Consider the following 8,390-nt stretch of genomic DNA (forward strand, 5'->3'; position numbering starts at 1 on the left):
CCCAAGCTCTGGTGCTTGCTGTCTGGGGCAACGGGCAGCTGCACCGCCAGGCGCAATCCTGCCCCATCCACTGGCAAATCTGCCCCATCCAGCGGCAAATGGGCCTCTGCACTCTTCCTCAGCACAGCGAGGGCCATGGGAGCTGGCATTGCAGCCCACGCGCTGGCCCTCAGTGCAGACAGAAAGCTTCGGCCTCATGTTGAGCCTGCTCTTTACCTTCTGCTGTAGATGCAATCTTTTATCAGAGCTGTACAAAGTCTCTTGGTTCATAGAAATGCAAATAGGGCCCCAGCAGGATTTTCAAAACACTTAACTCTCACCAGTGTAATTGGGACCTAGGAAACTCAAGGCCTTCAGAAGTCCCACAGGTTGTTTATATGTTTAGGCATCTGAAATCCTTTAACTCTGGTTAACACTGATCTTCCTATACCTCACATCCCTGTCTGGAAAATAGAGCACATCTCTGCTTCACGGGGAGGTGAGCTTCCATATGCCGAGGTCTGGAGATACTCTGAGTACTATGACAGCAGGGCCTGAGGAGAGGCGGGAGACCTCAGGTTATGAAGGAGAACTTCAGATTTGGACAACAGAAGCATCTCTGAGATCATCGGCTCCCACACATAGGTTTTGCCTGATGAAAACTGAAGTAACAGATTACATAGATGTCAAATGTCATTCATGTCAGTGTTACGATTTCCTCAGATCCTCTTCCTGCACTGTAACTGGACTTATACTAGCCCAGGGTTTGGCCTATGGATAATATATTTGTTTCATGGTTTGCTGTATGTTACATTAGGTTACATTGGATCACACACATGCAAGAATGCCAGGGAGAGAAACAGCAAGAGGTCAGACCTTGTCTGATCTTGTACAGCCCTTACACAATTCTTAAGGCAAACAATATATTCCTATGACACTAAAATGGGCTGCTGAGGATATTTTAAAGTATGGTGAACTGTCCTTATTCCTTTTTTTAAATTGTTATACATGGAAAAATCATTGCCAGTATTACTGGGAGGCTGAAAATCTACCTCGTTGTAAGTAAAGAACCAATATTTTGTTAGCTTCTCCCTTCTATGAAAACAATACCATTAAATCATGTTGTTTTATTAAAAAGACAGTATCCTCTGAGAACAAATGGCAACGTTGCTCACAGTCTGACTGTGGGGAGATATAACTTTCTTATATGCAGCCTTTATAGACTTATTTTTCAGAAAAGAACTTAGCAAGGCCTCTAAATACATGGTTATTAGTTCACACACCCAAATTTTGAACCACACAGATGCACTTGCAGGTACAAATCAGATCTGGTACATAGCTACCTGCTGGAAGCTTCAAAACAAAGCTCATTCTCTTCTCCTTCTTTCCCCTCCATTACTTGGAGTGCATGGTGATTTGTCATACAGGATTGCTCTCCATCGCTGGGCTGCAGCTCACTGATTCTTTTCCATCTTAGTTGAAAGACATGTATTTTTCCAGACTGTGCATCACAAAATCACAACAGGGTGGTTAGCTCAGTTGTTTCCTGGAACATATGAAGTCCTCTCAGCTCATCACACCCAAAATTTCACTAAGGAAGAAAAGAATGCATTAGACAGGAATTGTGCTGTAAGAAAAAAGACTGAGAAAGATTTAACAGTTAAAACAATCCAAACCTTTAATATTTTTAATCTGGCAACATTAGAGTTTATAATTTCAAAGGGATATGTAAAGTAAAACAAAGGTGCATCATGTTAGGATCTTTTGACATCTAGAGAAGCATACACTGTGTCTGCACCCTCAGTTTAAATGGTGGAGGAATCTGTCATTGATTTTTCATGAAATCTTTTTTCCCACACATCTGCACTGCAGCTGCAATTGTAGCTAGGCCAAACATCAATTAACTGTATGGGGTAGAAGGCACAGAGGGAATATGGCTGGTAATAGAAGTCATTTAATGGTGAATCACTTACAGAAATGCCTCCACACACACCTCCAAGTGTTGTTCTGAAATACATATCCACGGAGGACATGGAAATGGAGAATCCTCAGAATGTGCTTGTGATAGAGCTATTTTAAGATTTGGGCAGGGCTCACAAGACTGGTATAAGGTTTCTGATGTGGAATTTCTGGAACTAAATGCATCAAAGCAAGTTTTAAAAAACGTACTAATAAGCAGTTGTGTGTTAAATAACTAACAGGAAGCATGCAGCATCTGCTTTTTCATGAAATACACAAATTGCGTGGATGCCATTTATTCAAGTACTCTGCAGTGCTGTGATAAATTTAATCGCCATTTAGATATCTGACAAGAAAAGAAAATTTTCATTCTCTTTTTCCTTAGAGATTTGATAATTTATTCTGCCAACACCCTGTTGAGGCACCTTTATCAATAAATGTGTGATTAATAATTCTTTTCTAAATAACTAACCTAAATGTCTAAAAAAATCCCCTCTGTTACATAACTAGGGGTTGTGGAGCTGACAGAACAAAAAAAGACTCATCTCAGCCCTGGACATTCTCAATTATAGTTGTCAAAAATTATTAGTGTTAGCGCCTGGCAATTTTGCACCAAGTTCACTCTAAAGACTTAAAAAATGTTAACTAGAGCCACCCTAGGAAAAAGGACACAATTATACCCACATAGTAGTGGGTATACATGAGTGGCCTCACATAAGTATCCCTGGACTCTATTTCTATAGCTATGCCTGCTATGATATGGTGAACATTGAGATGGACCCCATCTATTTTCAGGCCCAGAGTTAAAACTTTGGACTGTCCTAATTTCTAACCTCACTTCAAGGACACAATTCAGGGCTCTTTACATAACAGTTTTGGCTGATTTGCAGCCAGCTCCCCTGATTTGATTAAAGTAAGAAGCAAAAGATAATAGACTACAAAGCCTGTACCAAGTGCAAAAGATCAGAGATGAAGGGAGGCAGGATCTGACAATAACAAAAAGCAAGATGCCCCCTTTACAGAGAACTGAATGAGATCACGGATTAAACTGATTATTGATTTGATTTCTAATGAGTCTGTCCTAGCTTCACTAGGCAGATCAAGGAAATTAAAATCCTGGGAAAAATAAATATTTCCATTCAACCTCTATTAACCTTTCTCCCCTTCCCACTCCCCAAAAATTCTTACCCCAGATCCAGATGATCGGTCCTGACTCAGTTATATGGATGTAGGTACCTAGGTGTTGCACCTATTTTCAGATGAGAACACGTGGTGTCTGGAGGACTTTTGGGTAGTCTGACAGCTGCCTTCAGCATGTTTCCTAGGAGGGTTAACGTTACGACTGGTCTAACAGACTGCCAGGGCTGTTGGCTGCTGTAACAGCTCCCACCATTATTCCTCATCTCCCTTGGCAAATACAAAGATGTGCTGATGGGGAATGAATATTTGTCCTACTTGCACAGGAGTCCTTGGACCAGGTGAGCCCTAACCAGGCTCAGAGTGGCTTTAAAGAATGTTTTTACCAAGCACAATGTCCAACTGAGTCCCCAAAACCCCCTGATCCTACAAAATCTCTAAAATCTCTCACCTGAGAGAGAAATTCTGGTCGAGACTCAGGCAGAGCAGACTACACGCTTATCTCCCTTGCGTGTTGATCAGGGACCGCAGAGGCAGTCTGAGGCCGCTCCCCTGGTCCTGCTTCACGGGGTGACTGAGAGCTCATGAGGGAGGACTGCCAGGGGAACACCTAGCAGGGGACCCCACTGACACCCCAACCTGTTCAGCACCTGGTACGAACTGAATATTAAAGACAAATTCAGGCTGCTGTACAGCTACTCATGAGTACAGCTGACAGAGCAACAGGCCTTTTGCAAAACAGTGATCCTGATTTTCCTCTTGGTCCCCAGTGCAAAAAGAAAAGAAGATTTCCGGACCACTTATAACTCATGCGATCACTCAGAGTGATGAGCTCTGAGAGAAGAGCAAGTAACTGGGTATTTTAGCAAGCAGACCATCAGTAATTATAAGCAGTGGTTTTAAAGTGTAATCATTCAAGCACCTAACTAACTCTATTGAACTAGAGTAAAACCGGCTGGTCATCCTGGTGGGAAACAAGTGTGCCCTAGCCTCAAGCTGCAGGGGACAGTGGCCTGGTGACCTTTATTTCAGTTAATAGGACACACTGGGGATGCTGTGTTCATGTGGATCAAACCTGATCTCCTGGAATTATCCCTGATTACTGTGATAGCTCACTAGCAATTCTCCAATACAACCTGCTTTTGTCACAGAACCAGATGGGTTTTATACGATTTTTTCAATCAGGTACAGGCTTCCCAGCTCCAGAATGGCATTTTGGATTAAAATCAGCAGAACTGTGCCAGGTTGCCTGCGTGGGCCTCATGCAGAGCTGTGCGAGACACCAAGTACCATGCAGTACTAGGAGCCTGGCTTCTGTTTGAGGTGCATGGGGTCCAGCTGCCAGGCTGTTGGTTATTTGCCAGCACATCCAAATTTTTTCCATGGGGCAGGGAACTCTGTCCCTGCCCAGTCATAATGGCTGTTTATGAGCTCTCCTGGCTACCAGGCTCTGATCAGAGCTCATGGGAGGCTGGCAGAAGTAATAGGGGGCCGGGTACCAAACATGTCCCGCTGGAGGGGGGATAAGCAGCACCAACCAGCCACCGCTCAGCCTCTGCTTACTGGGGTAACATGGGCAGAAGGGCCTGTTGTTTCCTGAACAGTTGAGGGGGCAAAGCTGGTGATCTAAAGTTTAAAGTCAGAAGGATGCTCCTCTGTGGGGCTTGCTGATGAGTAAAACAGTGGAAGCGCTTGTTCCAGAGCTCTGATCTCCATCGTTAGTTAAAAGCACAGAGCAAGCGCAGAAACAGGCTGGTTTCATCCCCAACATAAGCTTACCAAAGCCTGCGGAGTTACAACTGAGGCTAACTTTGCCCAAGAATCTTTGACGATATCCTTCACTTGTCGCTGTGCTTACGAGCTCATTCATTTTCCCCCTCATTCTCCAGCTGCAAAGAATGAGAATATAAAATTAAATCCTGCCAAGAAATAAAAATCCCCTGCGACACAAATTACAGCTACAACCCAATGGCAGGAGTGTGGAAATAGCTTTTCTACATGTTATGGGAGGTTTGACAGGTAGGAAAACATTTCTGAGTTGAATATTCTGCTTCCAGTTTGGATTAATAGCTTGGCTCCAGCTTTATGTAAAAAAAAAAAAAAAAAAAAAAAAAAAATCCCCCTTATAACAAGTAAAGTTTAAAATGCAACCAGGCAGAAATATCTACTGAGTGTCTTCTTAACACTGAATTCTTTACTGTTGTAAAAAACACCTCTTTTAAGAGGGCTTCAGCTCTTCACAGCTCTTTTTTTTGGACTTTATAGAGATGCCTACCCTGAGAATATGCAGAGAACTAAGTTTTCATGTTGCTTTTAATGTAACATTACAAGATACACGCGATAAAAAGAACAAGGTGAGCTGTTTCCAGCAAACAATTTATTTCTGTTTGTGAATTATCCATGAGGAGACCTAGATCCTTTTTTTTACCTAGTTGGTTGTTATTCAAAATTATTTGACAATTTATGCAAACATGTTTCAGTTTGCGAGCTACGCGTCTGGATGATGGTTTCCAGCACTTACAACGTGTTACTCGCACCATTTGACTGCCTGCTCATCCTGCAGCACTGTGTTGCTGCTCTGACTGTAACTCTCCAAACCATCAAGAACTCGAGCCATGGCTGTGCAATCAACACTGATCTGAATGCACAGTGCGCGAGCCTTCCCAGTGCCTTCTACCAACATGTTTGCCAGCAATTTTTTCCTTCTCTTTGAATTTGCAGAGAAAGAAAAAGGTTTTCACAGGTTTTATTTCAACACATTTCCACAGTTTTTGCAATATTCTCCAGCTCCAGAGAGGACCCTTAGCTTGTGATTAAGCCACTGTTTTGTCCTAACACTGAGGGAAGTTACCGAACATAAATTCAATATATCCTTTGTACTTTTCTTAAACAAATAAACAATATATATTTTCTTCAAAGGTAAAAGAACAGCTAATAAGACACACACAACTTCTGCCTTACCACCCCCCAAAAAATCCTAGCAATACAATGCCAAAGTGATCTTTAAATCCAAACACTGAGCTTTACGTGAAAATGTCAGCCTTTGAACACTAGAATAATACCACTGTTTTGACAGTTCCACACAGGAACCTCCAGGATTTTGAGGGATTTTTTTGTTTTGTTTTGCCACCGGATAGATCTGAATGTTCCACCTAGAATCTGGTTGTTAAATATTAGGTCTTTGATCTCTTACAGCAAAATCACTGAGTAATATTTAGGTCTAGACATCACCTGTGTTTGGACAAATTTTATCTACATTCTAGCAATATAGGTTGAAAACACAGTACCTGTTCCACAATGTTTTACAATGCCTATAAACAAAATGCTCACAAATCCTTTGGCAGATGCCCTTTGCTATTTATTGTGTGGTCTCTTGAGACAGTAGAGAAGAAAGTTTCTGAATACCTCCTTTTTGGGCATATTTCCAGGTATATAAAATCAGAACAGAGAATTAATCCACCAGAGCTCTTGCAGCAGATGGTTACTTATTTCCTCTTTCAAAACTTTTGAGTGCATTTGCAAAAGAACAAGTGGAAACTACAAAATCCCACGTCTGCCATTACCTAAGAGTGATGTGGCAGGATCACCAACTGACAGAACAACTTTGGAATTCTTCAGCTATAAAAATTTCCTATTTTGCTTTCAAAATGGAATTAGTTTGGGCAACTCCCCAGACTAAGCATAACTTCCCTGGCAACACACTGATCCTAAATATATTTATGTTAGCGACAGGTGTTTTGGCTCTGCCTAGTATACCGGCGTGCTGATAATAGTCATTGCAGGGGCCGTTCACTCTGTTTCCCTTATGGTTTACAAGGACGAGCAATACGGCCTTGTATATCCAGGCTGCTACATACAAACCAACATATTTTCCTTTCTCTCTTGAGCCATTTTCTCTTTCTGAACTGCTGAAAGCCTGGGCTACAGGTTTCCTATGGCTGTCGGTCAGTCTTTCCTACTGACCGAAAAGAGAAAGGCACTGACAAATACAGATGGGAGATAGACAGGGAAACATGCTGTTCCTCTGAAAGACCATCTCACATGGCAGGAGCGTCTCTAGCTCCTCTCCTTGGAAGCAGTGCCTGAAACTGATGACTCTAGCATTACAGTAATCTGAAAAACGCTGGGGAGTGAGGACCGAGAGGGACAATGAAGCATGCCCAAGAGATGCTCATTGTTGCTCACAGTGCTCTAGAGCTGTTCCTCCTTGCTTTACCAGCAGTTAGAGAGGATGGGGAAGCTGCCATCAAATGTAGGAATGTCCATGGTACCGAGATCAAACCTTAATCTTAATGCAGAGGCTTGGGGTAATGCACCAGTTCCAGTCCCACCTAGTCAAGCTTGGCTTTGCACCACAATGGGCCAATGACATACACCCAGAACTAAACACAGTGGAGTAAAAGTAATTTTGGAAGGATGTCAGCATGTTTTGTTCAGCTGGGGGAACACGTACCATTTTGCAAGGCAGAAGGGAGAATGCACATGCCATTTGACTGCACATCGTGAAGTCACAGGTATTTGATTCTCCATTTGGCTCTGATTATTGGGAATTACTGTCAGCCTAGACTACCAGATTATTTGGTTTGATGTGAAGAACAAGGAACAACAGAAAAAGAACATGGAAAAGCCATGTGATGAGGGCTGAGTCTGGAAGAAGTGCATTTACCAATGATAATGGGTAGTGCATACTGCTCTCATTGGTTACTTGGGGCTTCTGAAAGATAAAACTTGGGGACCACCACTGGAAGGCTCAATTTTTCAAAGGGTGTCCCTTCTGGTCCTGTGAACTACACTCTCCCAAGTGTTTTTCCAAGATAATCACCTTTTTTGCTGCTATTTCCTCAGTCCCCTCGACCCTTCCCAATTAGGAGTTGGGCTGCTTGCTGCCTCTCCCTGGCCTGACAGCTCCAGTGAGCCAGCTGATGAGTGCTGGCAAAAGCCAGAACATGAATCTGAAACCTAGAAAGAAATGGGAAAGACACAGCATTAATTACTGTGGCTCGGGACCAGCTGGAACTGTCACATCGATCTTATCAGCAGAGTTAACCAAGCAGAAAACCACTCATGGTTCAGGGATTAGGGAGCCTGGGGAATCAGCAAGAGAAAGCATCCCACTTCAGGAACACCTGATGAGACCCATCTCTAAGTGACTGCCCACCTGCCCCTTCCCAGGCTCAGGTCTTCCAAATGACAACAGTGTCTCCACAGTCTGCATCCTGAATAACATAAAACACCAGCAAGGGCACCAAAATTGTTGTTTTCCTTTGAAGCCCTAGTGTTAAAAGTGGCCTCCCAAACTGGCAGCGTAAGCTGCC

The 8,390-nt window shown here is 43.0% G+C and overlaps 1 long non-coding RNA gene across 1 annotated transcript; it reads right to left on the bottom strand.

Moving 5' to 3' along the window:
* Positions 1 to 1,091: 1,091 nt before the first annotated feature.
* LOC135327285 (uncharacterized) lies at positions 1,092 to 8,027 on the bottom strand. The gene is made up of 3 exons (XR_010387388.1): positions 7,898 to 8,027; positions 4,855 to 4,964; positions 1,092 to 1,570 (listed from the first exon to the last, which is right to left on the bottom strand). It is a non-coding gene; the product is annotated as an uncharacterized LOC135327285 (long non-coding RNA).
* Between the last annotated feature and the right edge of the window lie 363 nt (positions 8,028 to 8,390).

The sequence above is a fragment of the Dromaius novaehollandiae genome, chromosome 2 (genome assembly GCF_036370855.1).
Source record: "Dromaius novaehollandiae isolate bDroNov1 chromosome 2, bDroNov1.hap1, whole genome shotgun sequence".
Taxonomy (NCBI): Eukaryota; Metazoa; Chordata; class Aves; order Casuariiformes; family Dromaiidae; genus Dromaius; species Dromaius novaehollandiae.